This window comes from Pinus tabuliformis, chromosome X (assembly GCF_031772625.1).
Source record: "Pinus tabuliformis cultivar Carrire ecotype Pingquan chromosome X, CPIR1, whole genome shotgun sequence".
NCBI lineage: Eukaryota > Viridiplantae > Streptophyta > Pinopsida > Pinales > Pinaceae > Pinus > Pinus tabuliformis.
Window position 1 is genome coordinate 149,552,974 of NC_142308.1, and position 20,778 is coordinate 149,573,751.

Here is a 20,778-nt window from a genome sequence, read left to right on the forward strand (position 1 = left end):
TTGTTGCAGAGTATATTATGGCAACTACTTATTTTACTCAGGTGATATGGATGAAGCAAAATTTTAAATACCTTTAAGAAAATAGTGATTAACCTATTTCTATCATGTGTGACAATACCAACACAATTAATATCTCAAAAAATCCTATCATGCACTCGAAAACAAAGCATATTCCCAGCAAGAATCACTTTATGCGAGAACAAGTTCTTGATCATTGGTCAAATTGAAGTACATTCCAATAAAAAAAAGTGTTGACATATTTACTAAGTCATTGCCAAGCGAAAGTTTTGAATATCTTAGACACATGATGGGAGTGGCTTCTTCCTCACAAGAAGGACTATCTCACTAGATTCAACCAAGATTAAAAATGTGTTGTCCTACAACCTTTAACAGGATGAAGGAAGCATACTGACAGGGGTAGATTTCATTGACTAGGTCCACAAGAGAGTTTAGGAACAGTTGGAGAGCATTGACATGAACTTATAAATGAAGAGCTTAAGCACAAAGGAGACATGGTCTCAAGGGGGAATCCATTTACAATAGGATCAGGACCATACACATTCATGGAAGCATTGGTAGGAAACCATGTCCCCTTGTTGTTAATGCCAAAGGGGGAGAGAATGCAGACATTGATAAACATTGACAATGAAGAAATTGGGGAGATAATTCAGACATTGAAAAGGAAGCAAGTGAAGGAGAAAGCAAGAAGGAGATAAGGAAAGAAGAATCTTCGCAACCGGTCAAGCAGAGTCCCCAACATGTTAGGGGGAGTTTGTTCCATTTCCATCAATGTCTGGTGTTGTTCCTTTCAATAATAAAGTGGGATATTGTTGCACATAATGTTTTCATTGATGAAAATTAGTGTAATTGATGTTAAAGGGGATGACTAAGGAAGCATCAACATCTCAAGGAAGTAGTATGATTGCATGATCCACTGTATGTCCTCATTAAGTGAAGTCAAATAAGCTTGAATTTTATTGAGTTTTAGTCAACGTTATGATGTCTGTAAGAGTATATGGATAATATGGTTGGATAGAACTCTCTGAGACCTTTCCAATGACATATCCCATTCTAAAAAATTCCCCTTAGATGAGAATTTATCACCATTTGAAGATCAACACTAGCAAAGGGTCTAAATTGTGGGGGAAAACACACAAACCCTAAATTTGTTAAACATCACACATGTTTTAGAGCTTTTTTAACCAAGATTATCTTTGTTACATCAATTTCCATATCCCCACATTCTCAAAGTCTTAATTTCCTAGCCTAAATTTCCCAAACCAAAGAAGTTAACAAAAATAAAATTATTTGGTGTCTCAAGTATTTCCCATTTCTTTAATGTTTCAAAATTATTTTTCGGGTGAACTTGTGCATCGCTTGTTAACCATGCCTCCTCCACCCAAAAATTATCGACAGATCACAAGACCCGTATCCAACGATTCTCATCATTTCGGGTGGAAAATTTCGCATAATTTAGGCAGGACCTTCCCACTTGAAATGATCACATGATTCTGGCTCGTTTGATCCGATGATTCTTAACACTTTTGGGTGCAAACTTGTACCGACGATAACGAAGCCTTCACCACTCGAAAATAAATCTAACAATGAAGCTTAACTAATCCAATGACTATGAATCCTCCTGAGTTGCATGCATTCGTGTAAGCTTTCACTATTTCAATCTTATGACGAGACGTTCACCACCATTCTAGACTCTAAACACTTTTACTTACTGCCCTAAAATTTACTTTTGGTATGTGACATACCTTTCCATTTAATTCTATAGCATGCATGATCTTAAAGGTTTTCCATAGCCGAATTTTCATTATCTACAACCCGAGTTCACAGTATATTTGGATTGGACCCCTGTTCAAAACATGTCGAACAAGTGAACTAAGAAATACAATTTTAGGTAAGTACCCATGTCTTGGCTCTAAGAGTCTTCCACTATTATAGCTAGTATACTAAATACTTGGGTATCAAATGGTTGAAAGTTCAATTGAAGATAGTTTCCTCAACCTATGGTCTAATGTCAGAGATACACTAGGGATTGTTGGGTATGCGTTATATTCTTTCCACAACTAGTCGCACACGCGGGGGGGTCATAGGGGGGGCAGTAACACCCCTTGTTCGTTGCACCAGGCGCAACAGGTAGATCATATGAGGGCTAGAAGCCCCCCCTGTTAGGGGGTTTATAGGGGGGTAGCCTTCCTGCACAGGGTTTGGGGCAACACCCTGAGATTTTTTTTTCCCTATATATATGCAGACCCAAAGATGGTGGGAAGACCTACCCATGGTTTTGTGCATGGTTTTGGGCATGATGGTTTTCTGCCCATGGTATTTTGTAGATCTGATCAAGGGAACTATGGTTATGTTCTAATCTAGGGTTAATGGATTGGGGTTTATGAATGCTTCAGCATGTATATATATGTATTGTAAAATTGAAAGGAACATAATCAAAAATCAATCTGGTAGTCCTCGTTTTGGATCCAGGGGAAAATATTTGTGTATTTGTTTTATGTTCTCGCCATCATATATTTTATGTTTTAAGAATTCATTTGCAGGTAATTGTTGTACAGGGTTAAAACCTACAGGGAGGGAATTGGAGAAAGGGAATCAACCATGGTAAATTTTAGGGGCGAATTATAGCCCAAAGGCGAAATTTGAGGGTTTTTACATTTTAAGAGGGCAATTTTTTTATTAAAAACCCTTTTCATATAGTTAGCCCCAATTTTATTTAAAAAATAATTAATTTTTTGATTTTAGCCCAAAATAAAAAATGGGCAGATAAACTAACCGAACCTTCAATTGGCCCGATTCGCTGGTTTTAGGAAATCGTATTCCCTTAAAATCGCCAATTTTTGATATCTGCTCCTGTTTTGGGAGATTAAAATGATTTAATAATTTACATTGGGCGCAATTTTTTTTAATACCATGGGCCAATACCACATGCCCAAAAACCATCTCTCATTTCACAATCAAAATATTTATAAATATTTTATTTGAATTTAATTTTATAACATTTTTTAATTAAATCTAAAAGCAAAAATATTATAATTAATTTTAAGATATAAATCCCTTATCACATTCAAATATATGCGATATAAATAATAGTTATAAATTAAGATCCATTTTAGCATATAAGTTAGTCTAATAATTTTGTAACCATATTTAAACTTTATTAATAAGCACATAAAAATTTAATACTTATAATATAACAATTTTCTTAACCATGGATATTCACCCCCACTTTACAATAGACATTATTAAATTATGAACATGCTTTGTTACAATACCATGGGCCAATGCCATGACTTATCAATACCACATGCCCAAAAACCATCTCTCATTTTACAATCAAAATATTTTATAGTTGTTGTTGTTGTTTTTTTTTTTTTATTCCAATGTAATGTTATTACATTTTTGGTATGGAAAAGATATTGTAATGTCATGTTATGTTATCTAAACACTCCGACTCAATCAAATTAAAAAACCGGATTAATTAATTAATTAAAAATTAAAATATTTTGACTCAATGAAATTACATAAAAATGGAAATTACATTAAAAAAATAAAATTAATAATTATAATAATTAATAATTAAACAAATCTAGATCCATTTTAACTATGGATTTATCTAGAGATTTGATAATTAATAACCCTATGTTAAAATGAAAAGTCTATGTTATTATTTTATGTAAAAATTTTAGGTTATTATTTTTTTTAATCAATTTTTGTTTAGTAAAGGTAAATTTGAAATAAAAATAAAAATAACTCTATGTAAAAATGAAAATTCTACATTATTATTATTTTTTTTATATCAAGAGATATTGTTTTGTCCATTACTGGTTTTTGAGCTCAAGGTTTATAAGAAACCATGGTATTCATGTGGAATATAGTTTATTTAAAGGGGGGGATTATACCATCCTAAATCCATCTTCTCATTCTCCCTCTTTCTCTCTCTCCCTCAGTTTTGATTCACATTTTGCATTATCCTTAACTGTTGATCTCTGAAGATTTGTCGCTCTCTCAAGCTTAGAGAGGGATGGATCTTGGCTCGTGTATATCTAAAGAGAGGTTTGCTATGAATTCTTAAATTAGTATACTTGGATTTGCAAAATGAAAGATTTTTTTTACATAGGGATATCTTAAATTAATATACTTGGATTTGCAAAATGTAATATTTTTTTTAAATAAGGATATCGTTTACTTTTGATTATGGTCTTGCCTATTAAGTGCCCATATTCTAGTTTTGATGAGTTTTGATTATGGTTTTGATCAGGTGCAACGTCTATGACCCTTTCCTATTAAGTGTCTATATTCTAGTTTTGATCAGGTGAAGCGTCTATGACCCTTGTCTATTAAGTGCCCATATTCTAGCTATCATTTGGGAGGTTTTTTTTTTTAATTGTATCCAAGGACGTTGTCTTGTTCTGTGAAGTTACCAATGGTTTTTGAGCTCCAGGTTTATGAGAACCCATGGTATTTCCCATGATATTCATGTGGAATATAGTCTTTTTAAAGGGGGAATTAAACTAGCCTAGATCCATCTTCTCCCTCTTCCTCTTCCTATGCGTCGAAACCATCAGGTTTGATTCTCAATTCCCACTCGCTAGGTTTTGATTCTGATAAACTAGCCTAGATCCTTCTTCTCCCTCTTCCTCTGGGTATCCCTCGAAATCCTCAGTTTTGAGTCTCATTTCCCACTCACTAGGTTTTGATTCTCATTTCCCATTCACCTTAACTATGGATGGATTTAGGTTGGTGTGTATCAAAAGAGAGGTATATTGTGAACGCTTAAAGTAGTATACTTTGATTCACAAAATGTAAGGGTTTTTTACATAGGCATATAGTTTATTGGATTTGCAAAATGTAAGGTTTTTTTATATAGGGATATGGTTTATTTTAGATTATGGTTTTGATCAGGTGAAGCATCTATGACCCTTGCCTATTAAGTGCCCATATTCTACATATCACTTGGGAGGTTTGCATAGGTTGATCATGATTGTGAAACCCTATTCCAAAACAAAGACATTTGTCCACTTAATTAATATTTTTTTCATTTTAAATAAAAATAAAAATCAATAATATGAAAAATATCAATTATGGGGCTTAAAAAAAGCTAGAAGCACTAGTAGTTGTTGGGAGATTTCAGGTTTTCTAATATAATGAGAAACATTTTTTTTTTTGTTGCTTTATATTTTATAGTTTGTGTACAGTAAAATATAGTATATTAACTACTTAATCAATTTCTATCTTAATGGTTAATTTTTTAAAATTCATTTAAATTATAATTAGTTAATTTGATATAAAAATTATTGATGAGACAATATTATATAAAGGGAAAGTGATTTGATAATTATAATTACAAGTTGTCCAAATTTGTGAGTGAATGATTATCTTCACTTTCAATTTCTGAATTGAGATATAATTAAATTTGTAATGGTTTATGTATATAATCATTACTCAAACATGATACTTTTCCACAAGGAGGTCACTCACAAAGCATAATAAAAAAAAAAAAAAAAAAAAAAAAAAAATATATATATATATATATATATATATATATTATATATATATATATATATATATATATATATATATATATATATATATATATATATATATATATATATATATAATTTAATTCCAAAACTAAAGAGGTCATTTCAAGTTACAAGGCTTTGTCTAATATATCTATCCATATATATATATGAAAATTAACCTGTTGGCATTATGATTCAAGTGTTGTCCTTGATGGCAACTCACTCAGAGGTTGGTACAGATGCTCAGAAGTTGGTACAGGAGATGGCAACTTAATCAGAAGACAGATCCTAGTACAGCTTGCCAAGGAAGTTCATACACGCAGGTTTGTTAAGACCAAGTCGCGTGTACACGCAGGTTGGCTTCAGAAAAAGCGCGTGTATGTGGAAAAGTACCTTTGGTCCATGACGGTTAGTCCTTGGAAGTTGTGCCTATGGTTTCGGACCATTGTGTCTCGACGGGCGTGTCGATCCCTAGTTTTGAAGTTGATGGTATTGTGTTTCTATGGTTTTGGCTCTTGGTATTGAACAAGGCCTAAGGCTATATAAGGAGAAGATCACTAGGCAAAGATGGTTGGGGGTGTCTGACGCAGTGAGAGGATCTGGTATTGCTGGTTATCTGTTCGGGACGCTTGGCAAGGGTCGGATCCGACAGCAAAGGCAGAAGTAATCATTTCTAGATCTGCACGCGGGTTGCCTTTGGAGAAAGCGCGTATACACGCGGTTTTGGTACAGTGAAGTAGCGTATGCATGATAAGGGTTGATATTTCAGGTTGCTGCTGATTCTGGTGGTTGTTGCAGAGTTCTAGATTCTGGTTTGGGTTCTGTGTTCTTGATGACAGGGTTTCAGTGATTCGGTATTGGGTTGTTTAATGAATTATGATGCAAGTATAAGTTGATGATTGTATTGCGGTAATGTTTGCTTTGTACTCTTGGATCCAGTCTGAAAATTGATGAAACGTGGTCCCTGAAGGTTGTAGGGTCAGCACCTACGTACTAGTAAATGGATCAGCTAGTACAAGAGCTGAGGGGGTTGTAGCTCCCTTCCAGAAGTAGTTGGAAAACGAGAGAGAGGGTTGTAGCCCTCTGCAGGTTGTAGCCTGCATACTGGTAAAGGACTGCACCAGTATATTGTAAAAGAAGTTTCTCATTAAAGAAGAAAGAGACGAATTGCAGCAGGTGGTTTTCACCCACATTGGGTTTCCACCTTATATCATGGTGTTCATGTGTGTGGCTCTTGTGTGATGTTCTGTTCTGTTATACTGCACCTGTTTACTGTTAAATTGCTTAATAATGTTCTGATGCATTTACTGAAGATAAGATTAACTGAATCATAAGATATCTGCATATACGCTAGTTTCTTTAGACACAGTCGCGTGTACACGCGGATTCACTTAACTGAAGTCGCGTATATGTTTCTGAGTATGAAATTGAAAAGGTTTTATTGATCTGATAATACTGATTCACCCCCCCTCTCAGTATTATTTCCAACATAACCATCGTGCAATATAATATTATGTTGACTCCGTTAAATTAAAACATAAATTATTATTTTAATACGATAACTATAATTATTATTTTATATGTGTCCTTAGAGGTATCCTAAAGTGTTGTTAGATTCTAGCTAGTTCATTTTTTATCATGTTAAGGAAACAATCATAGTACCTAAGCTGACCATGTATATTCATTTTAAATTTAAATATTTTGTAATAATTTTTGTCAATATTGACAATTTTAAAACTGAAATTCACTAAACAAAATCATAACAACACTTATCTACTAATCTCTCTCAAAACTACATCTCTCCCTAGAATTTTGTAATTAATATACATTTAAAAAATAAATATTCAAAACTGAAAACTAAATCTCTCCTTAGTTTCAAATGTTATATAAAATCTTTTTTAATTAGTACATATTTAAAGACTAAATATTCAAAACTTATTTTTATTCACACTGAGCCAAGTTTTCCAATGATGGTCTAAAATCTGAAACCCTAGTAGAAAAAAGATTCCTTGCCAGAAGATAGGCTTCTTTGTGCTCAGATTGCTGGGAGGATGATACTAAGATGTAAAAACAGGCAATTCAAAAAATACCGTAAGATAAAGAATAAATAAGTTAATTACATTATAATTTTTTTGAGTTGAATTGCAAGCCACAACCCTTGAAATTTAACAAAACATTACTTAAATCATGATCAGGCTATTTACCTGCTCGCAAATAGTAAAATCTCATCTTCCTTCTTAGCTCTTGCGAATATATGTAGGGCTCTACATTTTAAGGACATTACTTTGAAATGTTGAGCATTTTTGCAGGGCAAAAACCTCTTCTTTGACTGATGCGAGGGTTTCTCACTTATTTTCGGCTAGGGCTTTGCGTTTTGGGGTTTCATCTTGATACATAAAATTCCAAGGGAGACGCAGGCTTATTATCATTGTTTTGCTTGGCCGCAGGAGTTTTAAGGCTGATTTCTATTGCAAACCTTTATGCGCTATAACCTTTCGTGCTGATTTTCACCATGCAGATTTTATTAATATGTTCTTTTAGTATGTAATGTTGGATTTTTTATGCTTTTTAGTACTAAAAAGTTTTTGGTTTGGAAATATTGTCGAAATAGTTGGGGCATACTTAATGATGAACATGGCCATACCTGTACAATTTGTTACAATAAAGAAATGGGAGAATTCTATCTCCAATACTCATATTTGTTCATCTCCATCTAAAGATAGGTAGGATGACTAAAAAACATTTCACAAAATCCATGCTCTAACATAGCTACTTAGCAACTATTTTACAAACTAATTATATAACAAGATACATAGATAGATCATTCCTAATTTTTCAATAGGCCTCAAAGGAAGTACCCAAACCCAACGAGCAAGGATTGTAATCCCAATGCTTTGTTCCATTTAAATTCTTGTTCTCACATTTATTTCCCAGATTTCCTACCTCTCATGACTGGCATAGAGCTTAATGTTTGTTTAGCTACACTTGCATAAGTGAGAGTTATAATGTCTACCTTTGTTACCCCTAGGCTGAGGGAACATATTCCCTCACTATATCTAATCATTGTTCCTCCAATGGATTATTAATTTGTTGTTTCACCATTTTTCCCTTGTATTTCTCTCAATTTTTCCATTTTCACCTTTTTTTATTTTTTGCACTTATCTTCTTCATGTCAATTTCCTAAGGACTTATTGTGGCTCATTTCCCACTCCTCACTCATATATTTATATTCCAATACATGAGAAATATATTTATATTCCAATACATGAGAAATATATTTATATTCCATATGAGTAATATACATATTTCAGTCCTCGAGGGATTGCTTAGAAAACAAGGCTCATAGTCATTACAAGAAATACTCATTATGAGTCCAACACATTGTCACATGTAGGATTTGTCCCTACCACCTGTGCTAAACCTAATTGACTTTCCATGAGAAATATCTTTATATTCCATATAAGGAGTATACTTATTTTGGTTCTTGATGGATTGATTAGCAAGGCTTCAAGCCATTACAAGAAATACTGATTATGAACTTTGTTAGCCCTTCACAAAGCCTTTATTATTCAGTGAAATATTCGCCAAGATCTTACAAGATTTTATAATCCAGTGAAAGATTCACCATGATTTTATAAGATAATATAATTTGGTGAGAGATTTTCCAAAACAATTATATATACATATTATATTATTGATAAAATCTCCTTCCATTTTTCCTATGTATCATGGGGATTCGCCCATTTATTATATATATAAATTTAGGGGGGTTCTTAAAATTTTCCTTGGAATCAACAAGGAGCATACCAATGTTTAATTCGAACTAGAGTCTTGCAAGTTGCCTTACCCACACTACATTATGACCCTGAATCCATCATGCTACATATAAGAAACTTACAACCAGATACTATAAGAATTCTCTACCTTGAGAATCATCAACTCTTTCTTGAGGTGTCCCAAAACCCTTTAGCTAGAATGCTCAATCTACCCGTTATGGGAAAAGTCTTTTCTAACAGAGACCTAACTGAATAGTTTAAGAGTTGGTTTGATGAAGGAAAACTTAGTTTCTTTTAGAGTCTCATGAAAAACCCTCATGAATTTACAACCTTCTCTTTGCTTATTCCCACCCATTCACAAAAACCCCTCTATCAAACCTTAGCCTCACTCTTAGCTAACACTCAAGGGTGTGCTGACAATCTTAATTTAGATGAGTCGATGTTTACATTGATGAAGGAAGTGCTTGAAAATCCAAATGAAATTTCCATAAATTTTCCAATTTATTTGGCCGGAACTATTTTTGTGGACCTTAGTACAACATCCCAGTGGTTCATCTTTATGCATGTACTTATTTGGGCCATTTGGTTTTGTTCAATTATCCAGTTTTTTTCTCTTTCACCAAACTAATTAAGAACTATAAATATAGTTCATGAAGAGAGAAGTAAATAGACTCTTGGTCTACAGTCTTATATCCAAGGAAAGTACCTAGGGGTCATGCAAAGTTTATAGAACGTTTTTCTTTCTATCTGCAAATTAAGCTACTACAGAGGGTTCCTCACAGGATATCCACAGAATCTAGAAGAATTCTTTACCAAACACAAGAAACTAGTGTTGGATAGTGGTTTTTAATGCCCATTTTTATTGTCATTTGTGCTTATGGCTTCGAGGGTGAACCTTATAGGTTACCCATATTCATTCTTGATCAACTATTCGCACTAGAATTAGCTAGACAAAGGATATAGTTGAAAGATTTCCATTTTATGTCTAAAAATAAAAAGGCATTAATTGTAACACCTTTTGTTATCAGTCATTTGGTAATTAAACACAAAAATGCATTAGGTTTCATTAAGAAAGAATTGTTGGCATTTGGCTTCGAAAAAGGCATACCCTAGCATTCTGATCCTTTTCAAATTATTTCAGATGCGAGAAAATCAATTGGCTAGGTTGCATATGCTCATATTTCAAAGCCTGAGACTGAAAAGTTAGCTAACGTTGAATGTATTATTGTGAAGGATGAAAATATAGTTGTCATGCAGGCAGGGAAAATTTTAAGAAACCCCCTAAATTTATATATATAATAAATGGGTGAATCCCCATGATACATAGGAAAAATGGAAGGCGATTTTATCAATAATATAATATGTATATATAATTTTTTTGGCGAATATCTCACCAAATTATATTATCTTGTAAAATCATGGCGAATCTTTCATTGGATTATAAAATCTTGTAAGATCTTGGCGAATATTTCACTGAATAATAAAGGCTTTGTAAAGGGCTAACAAAGTTCATAATGAGTATTTCTTGTAATGGCTTGAAGCCTTGCTAATCAATCCATCAAGAAGCAAAACAAGTATATTGCTTATATGGAATATAAAGATATTTCTCACGGAAAGTTAGTTAGGTTTAGCGCAGGTGGTAGGGAGAAATCCTACATGTGACAATGTGTTGGACTCATAATGAGTATTTCTTGTAATGACTATGAGCCTTGTTTTCTAAGCAATCCCTCGAGGACTGAAATATGTATATTACTTGTTGGGTGTGGAGCATGATTATTTATAGGTCTTTGTTTCAGCCGAATGTATACCCCAGGAAGTTTGTACACCCCTCCACGCGGGGGGGTGCGGGGGGGACTTGTCTCCCCTGCGAGGGTTCGGGGGGGACCAATCCCCCCCGGCTAGGGGGTTCGGGGGCCAGTGGTCCCCCGGTGGGCAGCACCCTCGAAGCTAAAAATAGATGTAAAATTGCCTTGTAAAAGTATAGTAATTTCTAGTCAATCTAGGTCGTTCATTAAGCAGATGAGCTGACGGTAGAACTTATGTTTAGTTTAGGGTTTTTTTCCCTAGAAGGCAACCCCTCTCTTTGTATGAGGGCATTGTATTGAGGCTATATAATAGTTGTGTATTCTCCGAGCGAGAAACATAGAGGTGAGACTGTGAGAGAGAAACAAGGGATATTACAACGGATCTGCTGTAGGTTGTGTCTCTTCATTTTGCTGGATAATAGAAAGGAAGGACTGGCTGTTCGGGGTGGATGTAGCCCAAACTGGGTGAACCACATATATTTGTATCTCTCTGGTTTTATGCGTTTTCTATGTTTATATTTATGCAATATTCTATGTGTTCCATTGCTCTGTAATATATAATTTTCTAACAACTGGTATCAGAGCCGAAGGTCTATTTGGCTGATAAACTCGCAGGAAAGAAGGGTTCCTTGTTCAAGTGGGAGCAATGGTGGAGGATGGTAATTTTAGGGTCAAGAAATTTAACGGCCAAAACTTCTCACTGTGGAAGATGAAGTGGAAGATTATCTGTATCAGAAAGATTTGTACCAACCATTGTGCGGAAAAACAAAGATGCCGACGGGTATGACAGACGAAGAATGGAACCTTCTCAATAGAAAGGCACTCGGAACAGTACGGTTGTGCCTCGCAACGTCGATCGCCTTCAACATTTTGAAGGAAGCAACGATAGAGGGTTTGATTAAGGTGTTGGCGAAACTATATCAAAAACCCTCGGCATCAAACAAGGTCTTTCTTATGAAACAATTATTTAATATGAAGATGTTGGAAGGTGGATCTGTTGCAGACCATTTAAATGATTTTAATACTGTTACAAGTCAGTTAAGTTCTGTAGGGGTAAACTTTGATGATGAAGTTAGAGCTCTGTTATTCTTGTGCTCATTGCCATAAAGTTGGAATGGTTTAGTAATGGCCATTAGTAACTCTGTTTCTAGATCTAGTACTTTAAAGTTTGATGATGTTGTAGGTGCTATCCTTAGCAAGGAAATGCGACGAAAAAGATTCGGTGAGACATCAGGTAATGCTTTAAGTGAAGAGTCTAGGGGAAGAAAAATGGAAAGAGGAAAGAGCTCAGGATATCACAGTAAATCAAAGAAAGGCAGATCCGAGTCCAGATCGGGGATAGTGTGCTGGAAATGCGGAAAGAAAGGACACCTAAAGAAAGACTGTAGATCTCGGAAGGAAAAAGAAGGAGATGCACAACAAGAAAACAATCATGAAGCAAATGTGACAGGTGAGGTGTTACAAGATGCTTTGATTATTTCTTTCGAAAATATTACTGATTCTTGGGTGGTAGATTCAGGGGCCTCATTCCATGCCACACCTGATAAGAAATGTTTTCATGACTATGTTCAAGGAGATTTTGGACAAGTCTGTTTGGGTGATGATAAACCCTGTAAAATTGTGGAATGGGTAAGGTTCTTGTAAAACAACAGAATGGAAACCAATGGCTACTAAAGGAGGTAAGGCATGTTCCAGATCTAAAGAAAAATCTAATTTCAACAGGGCAGTTAGGCGATGAAGGTTGTGTGACAACTTTCACAGATAAATCTTGGAAGGTCACCAAAGGAGCCCTGGTAAGAGCAAAAGGTGAAAAGGTTGGTACATTGTATTTATGCAATGCTATTTCTAACTCTGTTAATGCTTCAACTTCCAAAGGAGCAGATGCAGCATTATGGCATCACAGGCTCAGACACATGAGTGAAAAAGGGATGAAGATTCTTCACTCAAGGAATTTGTTGTCAGGTTTGAAGAATGTTGATTTGGACTTATGTGAGAATTGCATTTATGGAAAACAGAAGAGAGTCAGATTTCTCAAAGTTGGGAAAGAAAAGAAGAGCAAAAAATTAGAGCTTGTGCATACAGATGTATGAGAACTTGCTCAAGTATCATCTCTCAGTGGCTCTCGTTATTATGTTACTTTTATTGATGATGCAACTAGAAAAACTTGGATTTATTGCATTAAGAATAAATTTGATTTATTTAATACTTTCAAGAAATGGAAAGCTTTGGTTGAGATTGAGACAGGATAGAAATTGAAGTGTCTCAGATCAGAAAATGGAGGTGAATATTGCAGCAAAGAGTTTGATAGGTACTGTTCAGAGCATGGAATTCGCAGAGAGAAGACAGTTCCAAGAACACCACAAGAAAATGGTGTGTCAGAAAGGATGAACATAACAATCATGGAGCGTGCAAGGTGCATGAGATTGCATGCAGGATTGATTTTACAATTTTGGGCAGATGCTGTAGATACTGCTGTTTATTTAATAAACAGAGGGCCTTCAAGTTCCTTGGATGGTGGTGTTCCAAAGGAAGCATGGACAGGTAAAAAGGTAAACTACTCTTTTTTAAAGCTTTTTGGTTGTGAGGCCTTTGTCCATATTAATAAAGAAAATAGAACAAAGCTTGAGGCAAAATCAAAGAAATGTAAATTTATTGGATATGGTGTTAATGATTTTGGTTATCGCTTATATGATTATGAAAATAAAAAAATCATTAGGAGCAGAGATGTAATATTCAATGAAAAGGTCTTGTATAAGAATCAATTGCAGGAAAAGAAACAGGAAAAAGAAAACAAGGAATACACAGTTCTTGATGAGATCACTGAAAAAGTAAGGGTGCCTGAAAATAATAATAATCAACAACCACAACAACAACAACCACCACAATAGCAACAGGTACCCCAAACACCTGAAAGTGGTGTTAGAAGATCTACTAAGATAAGTATAACCCCTGAACGATACTCTCCTTCATTATATTATTTATTGTTGACTGATTCTGGTGAACCTAAATGTTATGAAGAAGCAATGCAAGTTGAAAGCAGGAAGAAGTGGGAGGTAGCCATGGAAGAAGAGATGGACTCCTTAATGCATAACCAGACTTGGGACTTAGTCAGGTTGCCTACAGGAAAAACTATGTTGAAGAATAAATGGGTTTACAGGTTGAAGGAAGAAGATGGAGGAAAACAAAGGTACAAAGCTAGACTTGTGGTGAAGGGGTTTGCACAGAAGAAAGGTATTTATTTTGATGAAATATTTTCTCCTGTTGTTAAAATGACTTCAATTAGAACTATTTTAAGTCTAGTAGCAGTTGAAGATTTGCATCTTGAGTAGTTAGATGTAAAGACAACCTTTCTCCATGGGGATTTGGAGGAAGAGATATATATGCAGTAGCCACAAGGATATGAGGTAAAAGGGAAGGAGAAACTAGTGTGCAGGTTGAAGAAGAACTTGTATGGCTTAAAACAGGCTCCAAGGCAGTGGTATCTAAAATTTGACAAGTTTATGTCTGAAAAAGGTTATACTGGATGTCACTCTGATCATTGTGTTTATCTGAAAAAGCAAAATGATGGCAGCTATATTACATTGTTATTGTATGTAGATGACATGCTTATTGCAGGGTCTAACATACAGGAAATAAATAAGCTCAAAAGAAAATTGGAAAATTCATTTGCAATGAAGGATTTTGGAGTTGCAAAACAAATACTTGGTATGAGAATAACTAGAGATAGGAAAAATCGCAAATTAACATTGTCTCAGAATGAGTACATACAAAAGGTGTTGAAAAAATTTAATATGCACAATGCAAAACTAGTTAGTACACCTTTTGCTAGACATTTCAAACTTAGTAAGGAAATGTGCCCAAAGACCCAAGAAGACATGGATTATATGTCTAAAGTTCCATATGCATCAACGGTTGGAAGCTTAATGTATGAAATGGTTTGCACAAGGCCTGATATTGCACATGCAGTGGGAGTTGTAAGCAGGTACATGAACAATCCAGGAAATGAACATTGGATGGCAGTGAAATGGATTCTCAGATATTTGAAAGGTACCACAAATCAAGCATTATAATTTGGTGGTTCAAACATTTCTCTACAGGGATATGTTGATGCAGATATGGCAGGAGATATAGATAACAAGAGGAGCACTACAGGATATGTATTTATTGTAGGTGGAACAACTGTCAGTTGGGTTTCAAAAATCCAAAGTGTTGTTGCACTTTCAACAATAGGAGCAGAGTATGTTGCTGCTACAGAGGCTAGTAAAGAAATGATTTGGTTACGAAGGTTTATGTGTGAATTGGGTAAGGAGCATGATATGGGCACATTATACAGTGATAGACAAAGTGCCATTCATCTTGCAAAGAACTCAGCATTTCATTCCAGGACTAAACACATACAGTTCAAGTACCATTTCATACGATCAATGTTGGAATATGGAGAGTTGAAGCTCGAAAAGATACACACTAGCCAGAATCCTGCAGATATGCTAACAAAAGTTGTAACCAGGGAGAAACTGAGAATATGCTCAGTTTCAATTGGTCTTCAAGGATGATGATGAAGATGAGAAACAACCAGGTCCAAAGAGGAGTCATTGTCCAGCAAATGAAGCAGTGGTGGAGTTGCTACAATCATTCTCCATGTGGGAGATTGTTGGGTGTGGATCATGATTATTTATAGGTCTTTGTTTCAGCCGGATGTATACTCCAAGAAGTTTGTACACCCCTCCACGCGGGGGGGACTTGTCCCCCCTGTGGGGGTTCGGGGGGGTCGATCCCCCCCGGCTGGAGGGTCCGAGGGCCAGCGGTCCCCCGGCGGGGGTTTCGGGGGCAGTGCCCCCGAAGCTAAAAACAGATGTAAAATTTCCTTGTAAAAGTATAGTAATTTCTAGTCAATCTAGGCCATTCATTAGGCAGATGATCTGACAGTAGAAATTATGTTTAGTTTAGGGTTTTTTGCCCTAGAAGGCAACCCCTCTCTTTGTATGAGGGCATTGTATTGAGTCTATATAATAGTTGTGTATTCTCCTAGCAAGAAACAGAGAGGTGAGACTGTGAGAGAGAAACAAGGGATATTACATCGGATCTACTATAGGTTGTGTCTCTTCATTTTGCTGGATATAGAAAGAAAGGACTGGCTGTTCGGGGTGGACTTAGCCCAAACTGGGTGAACCACGTATATCTGTGTCTCTCTGGTTTTATGCATTTTCTGTGTTTATATTTATGCAATATTCTGTGTGTTCCATTGCTCTGTAATATATAATTGTCTAACATTACTCATATGGAATATAAATATATTTCTCATGTATTGGAATATAAAAATATGAATGAGGAGTGGGAAATGAGCCACAAAAAGTCTTTAGAAAATTGACATGAAGAGGATAAGTGCAAAAAATAAAAAAGGTGAAAATGGAAAAATTGAGAAGAAATACAAGGGAAAAATGGTGAAACAACAAATTAATAATCCATGGGAGGAAAAATGATTAGAGATAGTGAGGGAAGATGTTCCCTCAGCCTAGGGGTAACAAAAGTAGACATTAGACCTCTCAGTTATGCAAGTGTAGCTAAACAAACATTAAGCTCTATGCCAGTCATGGGAGGGAGGAAATCTCGGAAAGAAATGTGAGAACAAGAATTTAAATGGAACAAAGCATTGGGATTACAATCCTTGCTCGTTGAGTTTGGGTACTTCCTTTGAGGCCTATTGAAAAATTAGGAATGATCTATCTATGTATCTTGTTATATAATTAGTTTGTAAAATAGTTGCCAAGTAGCTATGTTAGAGCATGGATTTTGTGAAATGTTTTTTAGTTATCCTACCTATCTTTAGATGGAGATGAACAAATATGAATATTAGAGATAGAATTCTCCCATTTTTTGTTGTTACAAATTCTACAGGTATACCCATGTCCATTATTAAGTATGTCCCAACTGTATCGACAATATTCCCAAACCAAAAACATTTTAGTACTAAAAAGCATAAAAAATCCAACATTACATACTAAAAGAACATATAATAAAATATGCATGGTGAAAATTATCACGAAAGGTTATAGCGCATAAAGGTTTGCAATAGAAATCAGCCTTAAGACTCCTGCGGCCAAGAAAAACAATGATAATAAGCTTGTGTCTCCCTTGGAATTTTATGTATCAAGATGAAACCCCAAAATGCAAAACCCTAGCCGAAAATAAGTGAGAACCCCTCGCATCAGTCAAAGAAGAGGTTTCTCCCCTGCAAAAATGCTCAACATTTCAAAACAACATCCTTAAAATGTAGAGCCCTACATATATTCGCAAGAGCTAAGAAGGAAGATGAGATTTTACTATTTGCGAGTAGGTAAATAGCCTGATCATGATTTAAGTAATGTTTTGTTAAATTTCAAGGGTTGCAGCTTGCAATTCAACTCAAAAAAATTATAATGTAATTAACTTATTTATTCTTTATCTTACAATATTTTTTGAATTGCCAGTTTTTACATCTTAGTATCATCCTCCCAACAATCTGAGCGCAAAGAAGCCTATCATGTGGCAAGGAATCTTTTTTTCTACTAGGGTTTTGGATTTTAGACCATCATTGGAAAACTTGGCTCGGTGTGAATAAAAATAAGTTTTGAATATTTAGTTTTTAAATATGTGCTAATTAAAAAAGATTTTATATAACATTTGAAACTTAGGAGAGATTTAGTTTCCAGTTTTGAATATTTATTTTTTAAATGTATATTAATTACAGAAGTCTAGGGAGAGATGTAGTTTTGAGAGAGATTAGTAGATAAGTGTTGTTATGATTTTGCTTAGTGAATTTCAGTTTTAAAATTGTCTATATTGACAAATATTATTACAAAATATTTAAATTTTAAAATGAATATACATGGTCAGCTTAGGTACTATGATTGTTTCCTTAACATGATAAAAAATGAACTAGCTAGAATCTAACAACACTTTAGGATACCTCTAAGGACACATATAAAATAATAATTATAGTTATCATTTTAAAATAATAATTTATGTTTTAATTTAACGGAGTCAACATAATATTATATCACATGATGGTTAATTTTCATATATATATATATATAAGTTAGACAAACCCTTGTAACTTGAAATGACCTCTTTAGTTTTGGAATTAAATTTTTATATATATATATATATATATATATATATATATATATATATATATATATTTATTTATTTATTTATTATGTTTTGTGAGTGACCTCTTTGTGGAAAAATATCATGTTTGAGTGATGATTATATAAATAAACCATTACAAATTTAATTATATCTCAATTCAGAGATTGAAAGTGAAGATAATCATTCACTCACAAATTTGGACAACTTGTAATTATAATTATCAAATCACTTTCCCTTTATATAATATTGTCTCATCAATAATTTTTATATTAAGTTAATTAATTATAATTTAAATGAATTTAAATAAATTAACCATTAAGATAGAAAGTGATTAAGTCGTTAATATACCATATTTTACTGTACACAAACTATAAAATATAAAGCAAATTTGGACAACTTGTAATTATAATTATCAATTCACTTTCCCTTTATATAATATTGTCTCATCAATAAATTTTATATTAAGTTAATTAATTATAATTTAAATGAATTTAAATAAATTAACCATTAAGATAGAAAGTGATTAAGTCGTTAATATACCATATTTTACAGTACACAAACTATAAAATATAAAGCAACAAAAAAAACATTTTTATCATGATATTAGAAAACCTGAAATCTCCCAACAACTACTAGTGCTTCTAGCTTTTTTTAGCCCCATAATTGATATTTTTCATATTATTGATTTTTATTTTAATTTAAAATGAAAAAAAAGATTAATTAAGTGGATAGATGTCTTTGTTTTGGAATAGGGTTTCACAATCACAATCAACCTATGCAAACCTCCCAAGTGATATGTAGAATATGGGCACTTAATAGGCAAGGGTCATAGATGCTTCACCTGATCAAAACCATAATCAAAAGTAAACCATATCCCTATATAAAAAAAACCTTACATTTTGCAAATCCAATAAACTATATGCCTATGTAAAAAAACCTTACATTTTGCAAATCAGAGTATACTACTTTAAGAATTCACAATATACCTCTCTTTTGATACACACCAACCTAGATCCATCCTTAGTTAAGGTGAATGGGAAATGAGAATCAAAACCTAGTGAGTGGGAAATGAGAATCAAAACCGAGGGTTTCAAGGGATACCCAGAGGAAGAGGGAGAAGATGGATCTAGTCTAGTTTATGAGAATCAAAACCTAGCGAGTGGGAAATGAGAACCAAAACTGATGGTTTCCACGCATAGAAAGAGGAAGAGGAAGAGGAAGAAGATGGATCTAGGCTAGTTTAATTTCCCCTTTAAAAAGACTATATTCCACATGAATATCATGGGAAATACCATGGGTTCTCATAAACATGGAGCTCAAAAACACTGGTAACTTCACAAAACAAGACAACATCCTTGGATGCAATAAAAAAAACCTCCCAAATGATAGCTAGAATATGGGCACTTAATAGACAAGGGTCATAGACGCTTCACCTTATCAAAACTAGAATATAGACACTTAATAGGAAAGGGTCATAGACATTGCACTTGATCAAAACCATAATCGAAACTCATCAAAACCAGAATATGGGCACTTAATAGGCAAGACCATAATCAAAAGTAAACGATATCCCTATGTAAAAAAAATATTACATTTTGCAAATCCAAGTATACTACTTTAAGATATCCCTATGTAAAAAGAATCTTGCATTTTGCAAATCCAAGTATACTACTTTAAGAATTCATAACATACCTCTCTTTAGATATACACGAGCCAAGATCCATCCCTCTCTAAGCTTGAGAGATCGACAAATCTTCAAAGACCGACAGTTAAGGCTAATGCGAAATGTGAATCAAAACTGAGGGAGAGAAAGAGAAAGAGGGAGAATGAGAAGATGGATTTAGGATGGTATAATTCCCCCCTTTAAATAGACTATATTCCACATGAATACCATGGGTTCTTATAAACCTTGAGCTCAAAAACCAGTAATGGACAAAACAATATCTCTTGATATAATAAAAAAATAATAATGTAGAATTTTCATTTTTACATAGAGTTTTTATTTTATTTTATTTATTTATTTATTTTATTTTTATTTTTTATTTTTGTTTTTGTTTTTATTTTATTTATTAATTTTTTTTTTTTCAAATTTACCTTTACTCAACAAAAATTGATTAAAAAAAATAATAACCTAAATTTTTTACATAAAATAATAATGTAGACTTTTCATTTTAACATAGGGTTATTAATTATCAAATCTCTAGATAGATCCAAAGTTAAAATGGATCTAGGTTTGTTTAATTATTAATTATTATAATTATTAATTTTATTTTTTTAATGTAATTTCTATTTTTATGTAATTTCATTGAGTCAAAATATTTTAAATTTTAATTAATTAATTAATCAATTTTTTTTTTTTTTTTTTTTTTTTTTTTTTTTTTTTAAATTTGATTGAGTCATAATGTAGATAACATAACATGACATTACAATATCTTTTCCATACCCCAAAAAAAAAAAAACTATAAAATATTTTAAGAGATGGTTTTTAGGCATGTGTTATTGATAAGTCATGGTATTGGCCGATGG